Raw genomic sequence first — 17,458 nt, forward strand, 5'->3', positions numbered from 1 at the left:
TAGTAAGTCCTAACACAAAATGGAAGAATGAGATGTGGTTTTGATTCCAAGAAAAGAGTAATAGTTATTTATTTTGATTTATTTTTTTAGGACCGGTTGACTGCTTCCTCACTGGATCTTCAGAGTGATTTTACCTTTCATTTTAACCAAAATTAAAGTAAGAACAAAGTGACAAATAGAACATGCTGTGGAATAACAGAGGACATCAGACGTTCATGCTTTATAGTTCATCAAGGTAACTGGTTCTTGCTCTCTGTTAACTGAAAACATGTTTTGTGATTCATTGAGCTCACACAAACAAAACCTGTTACTATTTTGTTTTTTAAAGGAAATTAACAGCAAGAGATGCCCTCAAGAAGAGCTTTTTTATGTGATGTGCTCTGTAGGCCTTCGTCTTAGCAGAGCAGCAGACTACACATTTAAAATATTTCAGTCATGCCACACAAACCTCGGCTAATGGAGCAATTGCCCATTTGATATTACTGAGAGGAAACTATTTTCTGATGGGTTTGTTTCGGATGCTAAAAAGATTGTTCCTCTACTGGTAAAGTGAGAGAAAGTTCCCTCTGTGTGCTGTCTGGCCATATTAAGCACCTTATTTCTCAATGAGCTAATATGTTAGTTTTGGCCTGTTGCCTTTTTTAAATTTTGACAGAGTTTGGCAGAGGCAGAACACTTTTTTTTTTTAACCTTTTTTTGGGACTGCAACAAAGTGCTGATGAAATCCCAGGGACTCTGCTTTGTAGACTTTGCTGCAAGTCTGATCAGCAAATGGGGTTTGATTTTACACCATAATGGTATGCCAGTGTAGGAAAATGTATTACTTTAAGTTCATCATTTAATATTTACAAAATAAAGACGATTGCATCCTCTTAAACATGAGCATCTTGAAAGTAAAGGTGTTTAAAAAAGTCAATAGATGAATAGCCATTTTGATTAAGTTTTAGTTTTCAGCTTTTCTTTAATAAAACTTGCATGCTGTTTCACTCAGTTTCACAATCCACTTCAATGTATGATGTATAATACATTAAATTTCTGAAAAAAGCAACACGCTTATGTTTCTACTGGCTTTCCCGTCATGTCAGATGTCATCATGTCAGACTTAAGGCAACACTTAACCCTTCCATTAACGGAATCACTAGCTCTATAAAGTAAGTGTGCACAAACTTGATATACAGTAGTCAAATATTAACATTCTCTCTCTCTCTCTCTCTCTCTCTCTCTCTCTCTCTCTCTCTCTCTCTCTCTCTCTCTCTCTCTCTCTCTCACACTATATAGTTGAATTTAATTCAACCTGAATTGGGGATTTGCCAAATTATTCAAAACCAATTTCTTCTTAAGAAGAGGAGGATGCAGCAGGATATTCTGGAGGAATCTGTCCATTGATGTCAGTTGCACATCATATATCTAGAAGTATACAGCTCTCAATTAACCCTTGTTCTATATTCCCTTCAGTATGTGTTCATTTAAAATGGCTGATCTTGACATGGACTTCCTCAGGCTATTTTTGAGGCTTAGGAAATCCCCAGTACCTAAAGTTCACTGCCCTATAGCATTCCAACGTCATGTGGTTGCACCCTTAGCTTATAAGGCCAGTTTAACTAACATAAAAGAGTCACCAGACATGTCATCCACTGTGATTATTTAGGTCATATGGCTACAAATGAGATTCTGGGAACCTGTGTTGCTTGTCTGATAATATTTAGTCTCATGTTGGTATGCTATTAACCATAGTGACATACCTACCTACCTACAGAAAGTCATATTTCCCGTATTAAAAGAAATGGTTCTAAAGCTGCACTAATTTATATTTTACCAATGTGTAATGTGAGAGGTGTCGCTTGGAGTCACAAATCCACAGAATTATCACCACCTGAGTCCTCTGAGCTCTACAAAAGCATTTTAGCATCTTTTTTTAGTTTTATGTTTGTTTCCAGCTGCAATTGTTTTCAGCAAAAAAGCTCTAAGAAATCCCACTGTGCACTAAGCAACTAGCTGTTACATAGTGGAACATTCAGAAACTAAAGAGCGTGACAATTACCTCAGTAGTTGGTGGATACCAAAACAGAAGCAGAGTGAATATTGCACATAATGTACATTTGTCGAGTCCATTTGTCGAGTCCATTAGTCTACTAAAGGTCTACTAAACACCGACAGAAGAGTTTAATTTAGTCAAAGCCTTGATCAACAAAGGGCTATTCAAAATATACAAAATATTTTAATTTGGATTCATACCATCTTATAATACCTCCATATTGGATTGTTTTTATGTTGTTTATCTCTGGTATAGTTCAAAAGAAAAGAAGAGCACTGTTTTATTTCCAACCTCACTTTAAACTGGCATTTATGCCTGGCTTTAATCTATGGGATTTGGTATTGCAAAGATGCAGGAGTCGTTAGTTTATTCATCTCAAAAAATCAAAATGGCTGTAATAAATGCTACATCAAAGACCTCCATCTGCATCTAGGCATCTGAATGGAGCCATTGTGTTTGATGTCAAACACATTTTTCTAATTTTGCATTCTTTAGAAAATTAAGCGAATTATGGGTTGTAAAGCAGAGTTGGTCTCATTTAACTATTATAACCTTTAATCGTGTTCCCTTGATTTAATGACGTCCTATACTGCAGTGGTACATTTACTGAGATTATTGCAAATTGTAGCAGTTTTCCCAGAGGTTTCTTTTTGTCAGGTTCCCTCTGATTTCAGGGAATCCTTCTTCAGTCTTTTTGTTTTTGTTTTACTTCCTCATTTCTGCTTCCTTTCACTCTCTCCTTTCCTGGTTTCCTTTCTCTGCCTGCACCTTGTTTTGTTCCCTTTTATTTTTGAACCTGCATATCTCCTTCACTTGCTTCTGTCCTCCCTCTGTATACCCCTTCTTTTTATATTTCTTTGTTTAATCACATTTGCATCTTTAAATTTCACTTTTTGTTTTGCTCTTAAGCTTCCTTATTATTTGTCCCTCTGTCACCCCTTGTCTCCCCCTCCTCTCATCCCCTTCATTAAACTCTTTCCTCATGTCAGTGATGGCTTGTGTTATATTTGTGGAGTTTGCCCTCACCCTGCTGACTCCAATTATCGGGTTAACCATTAAACTTTCAGGTTTTCACCTTGTTGGCCCTTTGCCCCTCAGTCGTTGTCATCACTGACACAGCTACAGGCTGCATTCGTTTTTGCCGCATCAAATGTGCAAGCTTCTGGTGGAAGAGAGAGGAAGAGAATTACGAGGAAGTTAGTGGTGTGGTGGGAGTAGTGGGAGGAAAGGTGCAAAGGAAGAGGCGAGGCGTGGGAGCGCAGGGAGTATCAATGAATATCCGAATCATTGAAGCAGCTAAAGAGTTAAACCAGAGGAAGGAAGGCAGAGGAAGAGCCTCAAGTGGGATTTATACCTCTGCTCCTGGGAGATTTTGTCTGGAGGAGTTTTGACTGTATAAGCTACTGTGTTTGGCTGCTGGCAGAAAATGGAGGAAGCTCTCTCATCGTAGTAAAAGGTCAGTGGTAGCTGCCAGTGCTGCTGCGTTGGGCAAGGTGTCTTTCCCTTACATCGGATATTATTTATCTTTGTTATTTAATCCAGGTTTATTCCTCTGGGTTTCCACCAAAAGGCAGCTGAAGGTTTGATTTCAATCAGTGTCAGTGTATTTTGCATCAGGCAAATGTTATGACTCATTGTTTGTTAATAGTACTGATATACGCATTGATAATATACAACATTGTTTTTATTCTAGGATGGACATTAGGATGTCACCTGCAAGATGGAAAAAAGATGTGATATGTAATATAATATGGAAAGTGAAAGTATTTTCTTCTGAAAGTATTGTTTTGTTTTTAATAGTCATAAACCTTCGTGAGTAATGTATGACTCACGACAGGATATTCCAACAAATGAATCTGGTGTACTTTAATGGCCATGTTCGTTTATGATTAGTCTCTTTTGCAATTAAATCAGCATGCATCTTGAAGAAACACAGAGTTCACCAAAACCAAACCAGACGAGAACCAAACTAGACATTCCAAACAAATAAAATAGAGGTGGGTAGAAGCTAACAAACAGAAAACAGTTTACTTTGTTTTGGACTTCATGTTGGCAGTATTAGTCCGGCCTATGCTGGTACTGTCATAATTTTGTCCCTTTTTGTTTTTAAAAGTTCAGTTTGAAGAATAGATTTTTTGGTAATAGTAACTAAGCAGTTTGTAGACTCCTTTCTGCTAACATATGAGCATTTGTCATTACTTTTCACCATAATGGTACAATATATGGTATTTTTGAGGGTTTTTATGGAGTCATCTATGAATTAGGTGCAATCAATTACCTGACAAGGAAAGCACCCTTTTTAGTTTCTTCTAGACCTTTCACATCGTATGCAGTAAATTTATCAAAAAATGCATTGAAGAACAATTTAATGTAATCTTTTGTATACAGTATGTATACTCCCCGTAGCAGCCATGACCAGAGCTGAATGCAGAATTACTGTGATATGTCACTGTGTGGCCTGTCTCAGTCCACATGTCTGGTGTGTAGGAGACTGACCTCCCAAATCATTACGTGTTGGACAATGGAACAACAACAGCAATGGAAATGTAAGCAATAAATAATTTTCCAACGATAACTGTTGGCATTGAGTGAACTAATAAAACAATAAAATGCCTCCTTTAAAAGGTGCCATTAAAATTCAAGCAAACACTATAAAAACAAGTTTCAGATAAGCTGTAACTAATTTGGTATGATATGAAACCAAATATTAAAACCCAGTCTGACAATAAGTGGGCTACAAGTTGCACAGAAGTCTGCCAGCTGAGTTACAGTAATACTGTATGCGAATGACGAAAATGCTCTACTAAACATTATGTGTTTGTGGTGTTGTGCAGTGTAACATGAAGTGGATGTTGCATAATGCTTTCTTTTGTATCATCAGGCCTCGATCAAATGGTAATATACACTAACATACTTTTTTGAAAACAAGCGTTTCTCTTTTCCTCATTTTATTGTCGTTAAGTGTAATTAGAACATCTTTTCACAAGCAAATAGTTAGAGTAATATTTGCTGGTGAAAAGATGAAGACACACATCCAGTTACTTTTGCTGGGCTGCTGTTGTACCACACGCGCACACGCACGCACACAGAGACCACACAGAACCTCTCTGTCCTGATGCTTCACTGGATGAATGCTCAGACAGCTTCTTCTCTCGCCTGAATGAGTCTGCCACGACCCTCGCCTTTCCCTTCGGATGTTAACGAGTCGTAGCAAGAAACAGGGAAATGGAGGCTTGTACAGATATTTTAGAGAAAACAACTAATAATTTATCCTAATGTTGACAGTACATATTTAGCTTGGAGTTTGACTTTGAATAAGTTTGACTGTGTGCTTAGGCCATATTTTATGTAATGGAAATGTTTCTCTGTGGAAGTAGTGGGTGGGCTTCTCAGGAAGGACAAGGTCACATTTGATGTTTTTTGTTATATATTTAAATAGAAATGGAAAATGTATTCAGAAACATTTTTACCTATGTGGACATATACAAATGTGACAATGAAATGACCACTGGTGCTGGTGTCTCCAGTGCTCACTACAACCTCTGCCTGCTGTCCACCAGATCAGTTTACGTCATCAGAGATCTGGCCTGAGTTACAGGCCCTGTTAATGTGTCATTTGTTTTACTTGGCCCACCTCTGTGTGAAGGCAGGACACCTTCAGAGTCAGCCATTGTTATATGGCAAAATCTAGCAAAGAAACAATGGCTAATGGTGTTATACAGGATAAAAAATCTAATTAATCAAATATTCAGCCCCTCAACAACTTGACAATGGCTCCTCTGTGAGGTTTTTAAGTCAAACTGTCATCATAACTGTTACAGTTATGCTAGATACTTTCATCTACTATAGAAAATGACACATTTTTACATTGCTATACAGTGTTGGGTAAATTGCTTTGGCAGGGGGCACAAGGTACATTAGGAACAGTTGGAAAATGGCATTTTGTAGCCAGTATTGAATGTATTTCAGAAATGTTTCATCTCTATTATATATATTATATTGGCAGAAATTTGCGTTGGATTCCTGGCTTGCATCATTGTCAGTCTGTCTGTGCGTGGCTCTGTTGTGCGCTGCGGATTCCTACTTTGACTCTGGATGACATGATGTTTAGTCAATGAGCTGCCCTTATTTTGCCTTTATTCACATATTGTAGGTCAGCAATTGACAAGAATGTACTGATGACCCATGAGTGAGCCTCAGCTTATCTGCATTCCTGAGAGAGAGAGAGAGAGAGAGAGAGAGAGAGAGAGAGAGAGAGAGAGAGAGAGAGAGAGAGAGAGAGAGAGAGAGAGAGAGAGAGAGAGAGAGAGAGAGAGAGAGAGAGAGAGAGAGAGAGAGAGAGAGAGAGAGAGAGAGAGAGAGAGAGAGATTTGGAAGCATAATTAAAGACAACGTCAACACACTGAAGGTATAAACTCCAAATGATGTAAACAGGTATTTTAGCTTTCTATCATGCTGTGCAGTATTACATAAACTCTCCTGTGGTTGGACTCCTGCCCAGAGCAGAGTGTGTTACACCTCACACGCCTCTGTGTCCTTTTAATACTTACAAAACAAAACAGAATGAAACGCACTCAGGAGATGAATGGGCTCTGTGATGGAAATATGTTGTCTGTCTCTCAGTGTATGTACTTTGTACTTAGTACATTACAACCTCAGTTCTTAAGCCACCACAATGAAGCTGTCAGGAACAGCGCTGGGCGGATCAGTTGACACCCTCGGGCCCAGCAGACTTTCTCCCATACACATCCATTACAAAGCAACAGCTGTAAACAATGAAACCATTTCCTGACTATCACACTTGAAAAACTGTAAGTTGTGTGTAAAACGGGACATTTTGGGTCCAAGGGTGGCACCAGAAGAAAGCTCACGTGGTGTGTGATGGAAAGAGCTTTTCTTCCCTCTATCCTCACTTGCTTGCCTCTTTATGTTCTTATACCTATATTTCTTCCAACTGTGTGTATTTCTACGTATCTTCTTCTTCTGTCCTCCTTTACTCCCTCAGTCCCTCTCTTTCCCCCTCTCGTTCGCGTTCTCCTTTCATTCCCTCGTTCCCGCCTTAATTTTTTTTTCATTACTTCATTCCTTTCTTTACAAGCTCCTCTCTGTCTCTCCCTCTCTTACCCTCGCTCCTCCCTCTCTCCGTCTCCTTGTCAGCCTGCCAACAGCCCGACGGCCTGTTCGTTTTCATCCTCTGCCTAGAAAACAAGGTCTAAAGTTCAAAGCTGCTGTTGTGGATTTGCGGCAGGAGAGGGAACACAGAAGGAGGCCGGGACCGGGTCGAAACAGATTTAAATATAGTCTTAAATAGATGGAATTTTAATCTGATCAGACACCGCTTTTCAATTTCAGTACACGTAATTGCTTGTGAATTAGATGAATAAAATAGGATTGATTACACATATGACAGAAGAGAAGTGTGGCAATGTGCTGCAAACAGCCTTTAGACCATCATTGATAGAGGATTGGTCAGGTATATTGACAAACAGTGCACCGCACATATTTATGTGTGTGTGCCAGACACCATGTTGACCGTGCTGGAGGAATAGATGGAGGGAGAGGAGTAGATGGAGGTGTTGTTAAAGGAGTAGGGAGAGCAAATCAAGAGCGTTTGGTCTGACGTGTTTTTTGGCTTAAAGCCTCGGGAAGGAACCCTTGTGTGAGATGCCATAAATATAGTGTGTGTGTGTGTATGTGTGCGCGCGCACTGTTTGGTGCTTTTAATCTGATGAGTGAATGGGCTAGTCATTTTCATATTCCCACGTCTGGTCAATTTTGTGTGTGTGTGTGTGTGTGTGTGTGTGTGTGTGTGTGTGTGTGTGTGTGTGTGTGTGTGTGTGTGTGTTTTTGTGTGTGTGTGTGTGTGTGTGTGTGTGTGTGTGTGTGTGTGTGTGTGTGTGTGTGTGTGTGTGTGTGTGTGTGTGTGTGTGTGTGTGTGTGTGTGTGATTTTAATTTCATTAACATATCATCTGTTTGCACAGCTGGGTTGTTCCAGGCTAGAATACGTGTGTGTGTTTGAGACAGAGGTTTGTGTTTGTGTGCCTCCACCTGCACTATTAATGGAGAGAAAGAGGGAGAGAGAGCGAGAGAGCGAGCCGGGGTGCCCACCTGTATAACTCCCAGCTCAGCTTTCTCCAGCCCCTGTTATTATAGCGCCTGTATAAAACACCCTCCCTCTACATACACTGGCACACCATACAGACAATTAGCAGCATCTTCAGCACTTTTCCTGCTGGTGAGTGGGCGTGTGTGAAGGAGATAAAAACCTGCTTCGGTTTTGCTGTGTGTGGGGAGTGTGGTTGTACTTGGGGGAAAAATGAAGGATCAGCATATCTGAGTAGAGCCTGTATTTATAGTTAATGCAACATGTGTATCAGAGAATATTAGAGATGTTAATTATTTATTGATGATTGATTACTCACCATTAAGAATTAGATTTAAAGTATATTACTGTTAATGCACAGAAGTTAATACAGTGAGAATATATTTTAGCGTTGAGATGCATCCTCAAAGGTCTGTATTGTCCGGCCAATCACAGTCTCAATCTCTCTGTGCAGCATACTTCTGCAGCCAATTGGGACACTTCATTATTATCTTTCAAACGGAGTCCACAAATGGAGTCCATGCACACACACAGTCCATGCACACACACATACATACACGTTCAAAACCCCTCCTTCTTTTTAATGGCCTCAGACTCATTTGTTGGAAGTGCAGGCATCTGTTTGTATAAAATTGGAGCTCTCCCTTTATGTCTCATCCATGTTTCATGTGTTTTCTCCTTGCTGTATCGTACAGTATGGGTCTGTACCAAAGTACCACATTGTAGCCTATTGATACTGCTACTCATGCTGTGTTAAGTTGTCTCCTGGATTTCAGTTTACTCAGTTTACATTATGCAATTGCTATGTGACACAGACTGTGTAATGTTACAAACAAACATTTCTTGTATGTTTCAGTGCTTATAATACTGTTTGGCTCACGTTATTATCTCGAATATTTAATTGTTTTTTGCAGTACTTTTTCATGGTCTTATGACTATACACTCTGTTTATTAAGTACAACAGTCATGCAATAAATCCTCCATACTTGAAGGTTAGAATGTTCAGTTTTTGTTGAAACTGCTTTAGAGAGGTGTAGATCTGTAAGATCATTTTGGAGGAAGTAGTTTGCCGTTGAACTGTATTGCATTATACAGAGAACCTATTATTTGATTTTTTTTTCATTGATTTTAATTGTGGTGGACAAAATAATAAACTAGTAGATTGATTACAGGAACTCCAAATGCATTATGTTCAGCCTACCTGAGACTACAGGGACCACACTTGGCTACAAACTCAGAGAAAAAAAAACTCTTGCTTCATCTATGTGTCCCACATTGAGGTTGGGGTTCATATGCTGCTACTCCTCTGTGATTTCTTAACTTACCTTTGAGGATTTACAGTATGGAGCCAAACGGAAACCAAATACCTGGGGACTGACCATTTTAAAAGAAAACCTCAACCCGGTCCAACAGAATCCCACTTGTGATTTTTGACTGTCCAACTAAAATCAATTCAAAATAAAGTCAAATTGAGAAACACAAGGAGCCGCCACTAGATTTGATGGGATTTTGAGCGTGTTAAGCTCTGGCCCGGCTGCCGCTTTGTTGTATTGTACTGGACTGAAGTTTATGGCTGTTAGCTGTTAGTGAGGCCCACTATGAGGCAGCTGGTGGTAAAAGTAGGCCATGTTCCCTGTTGTGCCGCCTATAGAGTGAACCCCTCTATACGCAACAGATTCCATTTTTTATGGTACCCTCCTATACTGAGCCGTATACAGGACTGGGCAGTTCTAGGTTTGCTGAGCTTTGAAGAGAAACTATGCGGAGGGGAGAGCTTGAGCATGAGGGTTCAAGTCTTAACAACTTCACCACAACAAGGAAATGTTGGTGGAACAAATTTTTGAACTCCTCGGCCTTATGAAGTACAGCCCACCTGAGAGAGCTGAATGGGAAAGTAACATGCAATCAGTTCAAGTAGGTTTTCAGTTGACAAAATGCTTACTTTGCTTCCCTTCAAAATATCACTTGCTGGGTTTAAACTTCTTCTTTGACTCATCAACATGTTGCCTCATAGCAGGTCCGATAGATTTTGTCATCTTCTCAGAATTCCAAAATGCAAAATTTCCATAGTTTGTAGAACAAAAGTCAACATCGCCGATATAAACAAAGAGGCCCCTCTTTCAGTCAATGGTGTGATACTTTATTGATCCCTGTGGGGAAATTGCCTTTTGTCTTGCTGTCTCAGAGGTCAGGGTCAGCCACAGAGCAGCAGCCCTACAGCTGGTAGGGGGTTTGGGTGCAGTAGTTCAGGGACGCTTTTGCAGTGCTGATGCTTGCTGGCTGGTATGGTGGCGTGAACTCCAGTCCTTGGTGTATAACATCTGTAGACAATCTCTTTAACCTCTATGCTTCCCTGTCGCCAAGTTCAAACCACTTCAGCAGCACGTGGCCACTCTGTAAACATGTGTTAGGAAAGGTGGAGAAGGCACCAGTCAAACAAGACTGCTAAACATTTGTTTAGTGCATTTATGGTACAGGATTTTGTCAAGAAATCGTATTAAATGTTTTTCTCTCTGCTCAGCATGTATTAAAATTAAAAATAAAATTTGAATTTTAGCAATGTAGGTATTCTAGTCTACCATCTAGAGGATATTTTAACAGGGGATGTGGGACTCAATGTTAAGCCTCCTTTTACATCCATGTTTAGTTGTTCTTCTACTGCAGTTATTGAGTCAAATTAAGTAGAAATGGTCAAAAGTTATCCATTTTATTCATGCTGATTTCATCCAGTCTTTTGTTTATCAACTTCAACACTTCCTCACAACAAAATCCACAATAATGAGTTCTGTCAGCCTGTGGTTTCTGAAAGCAGTTCCCAGCTCAACAGCACATTCTGGTAAAGGCCACCAAATTGTCATTAATTATCAGCCTCGGCCTCAGTGTTGTAGTGACAAAATGCTCAATCATGGTGATGATATTTGATGGTACTGGTGCAGGTAAATCAATACATTGAAAAGTCCACGTCACGCTCCATTTAATGGAAAGCCAGACACACAGAGTGGAAGTCCAAGCCTCCATAAAGTTTATGGTATAGTATATAGAGTACATTGTAATTCTTATTATATAGCATGGGATATGTTTCTCTTTCATTCTCTGCAGTCAGGTGGTCTTGTTGTTTTACCAGCTCATGGGCTGTATAGGTTTTGCTAACTGGAACATCAGATTTATGATAGGAGGGAAGACAAACGCAGCTCAGTTAGTTTGACTGGCCTCCAAGGGCCACAGAAGGGGCCGGAGAGTAAAAAAAAGCGCAGACAGAAAAGCACAAGAGAGCTACATTGAGCTTTTGAAGGAGGCACGACAGTTTGTACAGTGGCCTGGTGGCTTCAGTTGGGAGTATTTATTGGGCATCAATGTGGCAATTGGTATACATACTAATGAATATGTTTGCTTTGAAGTGCACAGCTGAGGGTTTTTCATATATTTTAAATATGAACATTCTCATGCACTGATGCTATAACCTTGTCAGGCAGCAAGACTTGCGAGATCACACAACCATGACATCATGTGAGAATCCATTTTGCCAGCTTTCAAGCTGTGCACTTCTGTCCAAACCACAGTTGTTCTGACCAGTCAGCGTCCTCATTTACGGCATGAGCTTTGGGGCGTGGTTTAATGCTAGGTGTGTGGAATGTGGAAGAAGGGACTGTGTGCTCAGAAACAACAATGGTTGCTGCTAAAGAGGTTAGCATAGCTGCTGCTAAAGAGGTCCTATCAGAACTGCACAGTATTTCTTCATTGAAAGATGAGTTTTCGCTCTTCTCCCGACTGACTTTCGGTAACTTTGACTATGTTATAGGGTTCATTAATCTGATTGGTTGAAGTTCATCCGTGATAGACAGATGGTTTATTTGGCCGAGTAGTTTTTGAAATTGCCTGCTTTGTTCAACATTTTCTAACAATGACTTTCCAGATGGTTCTGTGCAACAAACTTAAGAAAAGTCTTAAAAACCTTTCAAAGAATGGAATCTCTTGTTTGTTGACCAATATTTGCACAAAAACAGGCAGTAAAAGCAATAGCCTTCCACAGTGTTTAAAAATAAATATTTTCCCAGTGGCAACCTGTATCTTGTTTTTTTTTTTTTTAATGTGTTTTCAAGTATATAATGCATTGCACAATTCAAGAACCCAAAATAACTAAAAACATGTTTTCACATGTTTTGCAACAAGCACCCCTCCAGTGACCTTTACAGGTATACTGCAGCATTGTATTGGTCATTACATGCTGGTCCTGTAATGGCTTACATTCGAGAGTGCTACTTTGAAACGGACTTTGACCATGTTTTGATTCATTTTCTAAATTAAATACATGTGTCATTTGTGTGGAAACAGAAAAACAAACTATTGTGCTGAGTGAATCTGTTCGGAATATCTCATACTGTGTGGTGAAGGGGTCTTAATGGTCTGGCTCATGGGAGTTAATGTTTACATGCTTCGGGGGATTTTATGAATTTTACTCGGCGAGATGGTCCTCAGCTGCACAGATCACCGCTTCGGGGAGGAAAATAGCATAAGCATCAGCTAAAACAGACAGAGTGGCTCTGCTGTAATCCGGCCTGATTATCCCTCTCGCTAAATGTTTCATCTGTTGACATTAGATGTCACTTGTAGCCGACTCTGCGTAGCTCTCAGAAGCAACATGGACAAATGTGTTTACAGCTTAGGATGGAGAGTGAGGTTAGTGAGGAAGGGAGGGAGAGATGAACTGCAAAGTGAAACATACAGTAAAGGGAAGAAAGAGGAATCAAACAGATATTTGGGATGGAATGACAGGCAAGGATGCAAAAACTGTTGTTGCCATGGCACCGGAAATTTGACGTGTTTCATAGCTGAGAATTGAATACTACTGCAGTGCAGTGGTTAACAAGGGAAAAAATGATTGTCCTGGACTGTCCTGGTAAAAGTGAGGATGACTGTTTGATGCTTTTGTTATGTTTTCAGTCATTTGATTCCAAATGTTGTAGTACACGGTTAACAGCCACAATTTGTGTATTTAAGCCTTCTCTGTTTTGCTTATATCAGTCTGCACATGTACACCCTCAGGACACAACTTTGAAGGGGGGAATTCATCTTGTGGATTGCATTTTGTCAAAGTTGGTAAAACTCTGAAAGTTTTGCAAAAGCCAGTTTTCAGTGTTCGGTCTTTCGCAACACTATTGACGTAGCATTGAATTTTGTTGTGTCAACACCAGCAAGGACTGTGAGTGATAGGAGTCAGACAGCTGTGGACAGGGGATACGAGGTGAACAGCGGCGGCGCAAGCTTGACGAAACAACACAGTTCCACTTCTACATTGTAAACAAGCCATCCTTGGGTCAGCTGGTGTAAGATGCACAAAATTACACATATCATACTGACACTAAAATTATTCTGGCAAAGACTTCTCTGTAATTATATCACATATTTATTTACTTATTTGCATAAATGCCTTTTTAAAGTAACTGTAGCCCTTTAATACAGTTATACCTAGTTCTTCTGAGATGGGGAGCCTAAAGGTGCACAGCTATGGTACCATGTATAGAGTCCTAGTTCAATTTTCACTATAACGTCTGCTTTCCTGCATTAACTAGACTATAGAACTAGCCTCACTGCCACACTGTACATACATATACTAGAGTATACAGAAGTAATATAGTTATTAGAAATTACTGTCAACTTTTACTGACTGAAGCTGCATACAAGTAATCTCAAGTGCTTGTAATATTAAGTTGTTGTCCTCGCCATACACAGATGTTTTCACACACACACACACACACAGACACACACTATATTCTTTATACACAGTGGAGTTTTGTTTTGTACAGCAGCATTGCATCTCTTGTCTCTCCTAATTCAATTTGTTTTGTTGACATGGTTGTCAAATTAATAACTGGTGCCTAAGCATCCAAGTAAACATGGAAATTTAATAAATGAATACAAATAAACAGCACAACCTGGTTTAGTGAGATTTAATCAGTTTTAACTAGGGATGTCCCAACCAGGTTTTTTGGCCCTGATCCCAAACGAGTCCTTTTAGATTAGTTGTATTTCCAATCCCATGCTTATATTTACTTAAATGTTAATTAAAAATGTATGTGACTGACATTACTCAATCCAAATACTAAAGGTCCTGGTCCAAAACTATAAAGATTATAAGCCTTATTTATTGATATGACTGATTAAGATTAACTGGGAGAATGTGACTCTTTAAACTGATGTGATCCGCTATAGAGAAGACTCTAATGGAAACTCTCAGCCCTCTCTGATTCTACAGTGGTGTTGGAGAGTTAAACAGTCTTTGGCAGAGTACAGACACCAGTGTGCAGAAAGCACTTCAACCAGGCATTGGCCAATTTTATTGTGGCCTGCCATCAAGTTACTCACATAATTGGCGTTACACTGACCTCCTGCCGACATTTGTCTTTTTAACCTGCAAAAGAAACATATGTGTTTTGTGCACTGCTCTTTACTAATAAGAAAGGAGGAGGAGATTTGTTAGCATCTGAGTTAAGCAAATTTTGCCAACTCCTGTTGGAATTTTTTCTCACAATTATAAACTTATATTTTTATTTGGATGTGCAGCGAAATGCTCGCACCGTAGAGCCCAGCTGCTGTAAAGGAGCTCAGCACTGCAACACTACCAGGGCTGAGATGGACAAAACAGCAAAAAACAGTAAAGAAAGGCCAGTGCCCGGTCGGCTGGGGGCAACTACTTGTTTTAAGACTTGGATAAACTAATCTCTGTATCTCCTATAACATGTTTGGGGTTGACTGTTCTACTAAAATACTGTTGCATAAGGAATTAAAAAAAACTAATCAAACCTATGTAACATGAAAAAATGATTAACCAGGACATTCTCTCCTTCTCTGTAATATGTTCTATACCTGACTGCTGCCTCTTAAAGAGAAAAACAATGATGAGTTCCACTCTGACCTGTGGCCCTTTGCTGCGTGTCATCCCCCCCGTCTCTCCTCTGCTGTGTGCATGAGAAAACAGAACAAAGATTGTTAAAGTGGTGGGGAGAGAGAGAGACAGAGAGAAAGGAGGAAAGATACAATTACCCGTCAGACTGGCAGCTAAAAAGTCTGCCCCCTTTTCGCTACCAACTAATCATCCTGTCTATAAATTAATAAAAATGCTAATTATTAAGCAGTGTTACAAATGAGAAACAAGTGAGAGAAAACACATAAAGAGAGGAAAGAAGTGACAGAGGAGTGATTAAAGGAGAAATAACACCAGAGTTGTTAATTACAGACCTGGAGCCTACTCGCCCTGTTGTTAATCAGCACCACTAATGAAACCGTGGGTTGTTTTGGGGTTGTTTTTGCAGATATGTTTGACACGCTGTCTCTCCATTATTATTATTATTATTATTCACCTGCTGCTGCATCGGGAAAACAAAAGCTGTTACGTGACACGATGACTAATGTTGTGTGTCTTGTTTTTGTGGGCACATCTGTCCTGTCAGCGCACTCCTCACCCGAACCTCACCCGATATGTTTACGATGATTTACATGAGAGAACTCCCTGTGCTTAAATGATATCCATATATACACACGCACCAACCAACAGCATACATACTCAGCATGCATTAAAGTGATACTCCAGCTGTAATGAAGTGTGCGTGCATGTGTGCTGCGCTGCGTTCCGAGTATTGATGCTTCACAGCCAGCAGCTCCTGGCTCACTCATATGTTATGTTTTCCTGGGAACTGGTGCCGAGGCTTCAACTAGCCAAAACGTAATGAGAGCTAATGGAGTCTGACTATGTTTGTCTCCATCCTTCGCTCCTGCTCTCACCTGCCTCCCCTCTCCCCTTCTTATTTCTCTCTCGCCACCCGCCAATTCCTCCCATCTCCTTGTCCTCGTTTGACATCATCCGAGTCCTACTTCAATGCACGTCAACTCCCCATAGGCTATATTCTGCTGCCACGTGACCTGTTTCCCCCCGCTGAGCCTGAGTTCATTGCATGTACCCCCTCCTCTCTTTGTCCTCATTTGATTGTCTCCCTCTCTTACTTCGTAGTGTTGTTTGTCTACAGGCGAAGATCTCTTTATTTAAGTAACAATACCATAAACCTACTAACCAAGTGTTTGTTGCATCGGGTCTCTTTGTTACAGATTGAGTCTTTTGCTTGTATTAAATTCAAACAAATTTCCATTCAGCACATTTTGAATTTTAGCACTGACATGAAAGCAAATACAGAAGATCGTATTGGTTTAGTGTTCCCCGGTGTTGGAGTCTGAAAAGCTTCCAGACAAATTGAACTGAAGTCTGAATTTTTAAGTCTTTAAAGACACAATGAAATGGACATTAACTTCCCGGAAAACATTGTGTAAAACAGTGAATTGTGAAATTACACCATATTCGGGAAGTAAAGATGGCACTTTATTGGGCCTTTTTAAAAATAATATTAAAGGTAGTACTAGGGCTGGGCGATATGGCTTAAAAATAAAATCTCAGATTTTTTCACACCAAACCCGATTTACGATTTTAATCGTTTTTTTTGTAGACTGTTTTTTAGCGGGTGTTTGTGGGCTGCGGTCTTGTATATCTCGCAGAAAGCAACATTTCTCCCACTCGGCTGCATGCCTCTGCTTGAGGTGCTGGAATAAATCCGTCGTACTGCTACCTTTGGTTGCAACAGCTTTCAAACAAACTTTGCAGTGGGTCGTGGTTTGTTCGCTGTCGGACGCCACAAAATCAAACCAGTTCCAAACAACCGACAACACTTTTTTGGGGACGAGCTCATCCTGGCTTGCTGCCATGTTGTGTTTATCTATGGAGAGGCGGGGGGAGGGGTCAGCGCACTCTGACCTACGGGAGCGCCGGTGTTGTGGAAGTTCAAGAGAAACCAGATTTTAACTAAAAATAAATTGTGTTTAACTACGAATTCGAATTAATCGATACAATCGATTTATCGCCCAGCCCTAGGTAGTACAATGTGATGTTGTGTTTTTACCACCCTTGAGACCCAGACCTAAGTTAGTTGTACAACATTAATATAATCTGCATTGCCAAAAATAATTCACTCCACATCCCATTGCCTTTACCGTATGGTCCCCCCCCCACCCCACTTGAACCCACTGATCAAACCTACTGTTATAGAGTGTACACTGTTCCTTTCATCCTCCATAATTTCTCCCCTCTCCTTTTTGACTTCCTTAAAGTATCTCCATCTCTTCAGTCAGACTTGAGACAGAGGATCTTTCTGTACAGATTGACATGGATTAGTTTGCTCACAGTTGCCCTGTCGGTGTGTGTTACTCTGCTGCTGTTTATTTCATTGGGGACGGCCAGATGGTGTGTGTGTGTGTGTGTGTGTGTGTGTGTGTGTGT

The 17,458-nt window shown here is 40.1% G+C and overlaps 1 protein-coding gene across 4 annotated transcripts in view; it reads left to right on the forward strand.

Annotated features, from left to right (window-relative positions):
- LOC127377316 (vitamin D3 receptor A) overlaps positions 1–17,458 on the forward strand; it is a 73,718-nt gene that overhangs the window by 24,206 nt on the left and 32,054 nt on the right. Inside the window, exon 1 of one of the 4 annotated variants that reach the window (XM_051425071.1) lies at positions 3,391–3,491. The exons of the other annotated variants lie outside the window; for them this stretch is intronic. The gene's annotated coding sequence lies outside the window, so the exon portion shown is untranslated. Of the gene's footprint in view, positions 1–3,390; positions 3,492–17,458 lie in introns of those variants that run through there. 4 annotated transcript variants of the gene reach the window in all.

This window comes from Dicentrarchus labrax, unplaced genomic scaffold, assembly GCF_905237075.1.
Source record: "Dicentrarchus labrax unplaced genomic scaffold, dlabrax2021, whole genome shotgun sequence".
Classification (NCBI taxonomy): Eukaryota; Metazoa; Chordata; class Actinopteri; family Moronidae; genus Dicentrarchus; species Dicentrarchus labrax.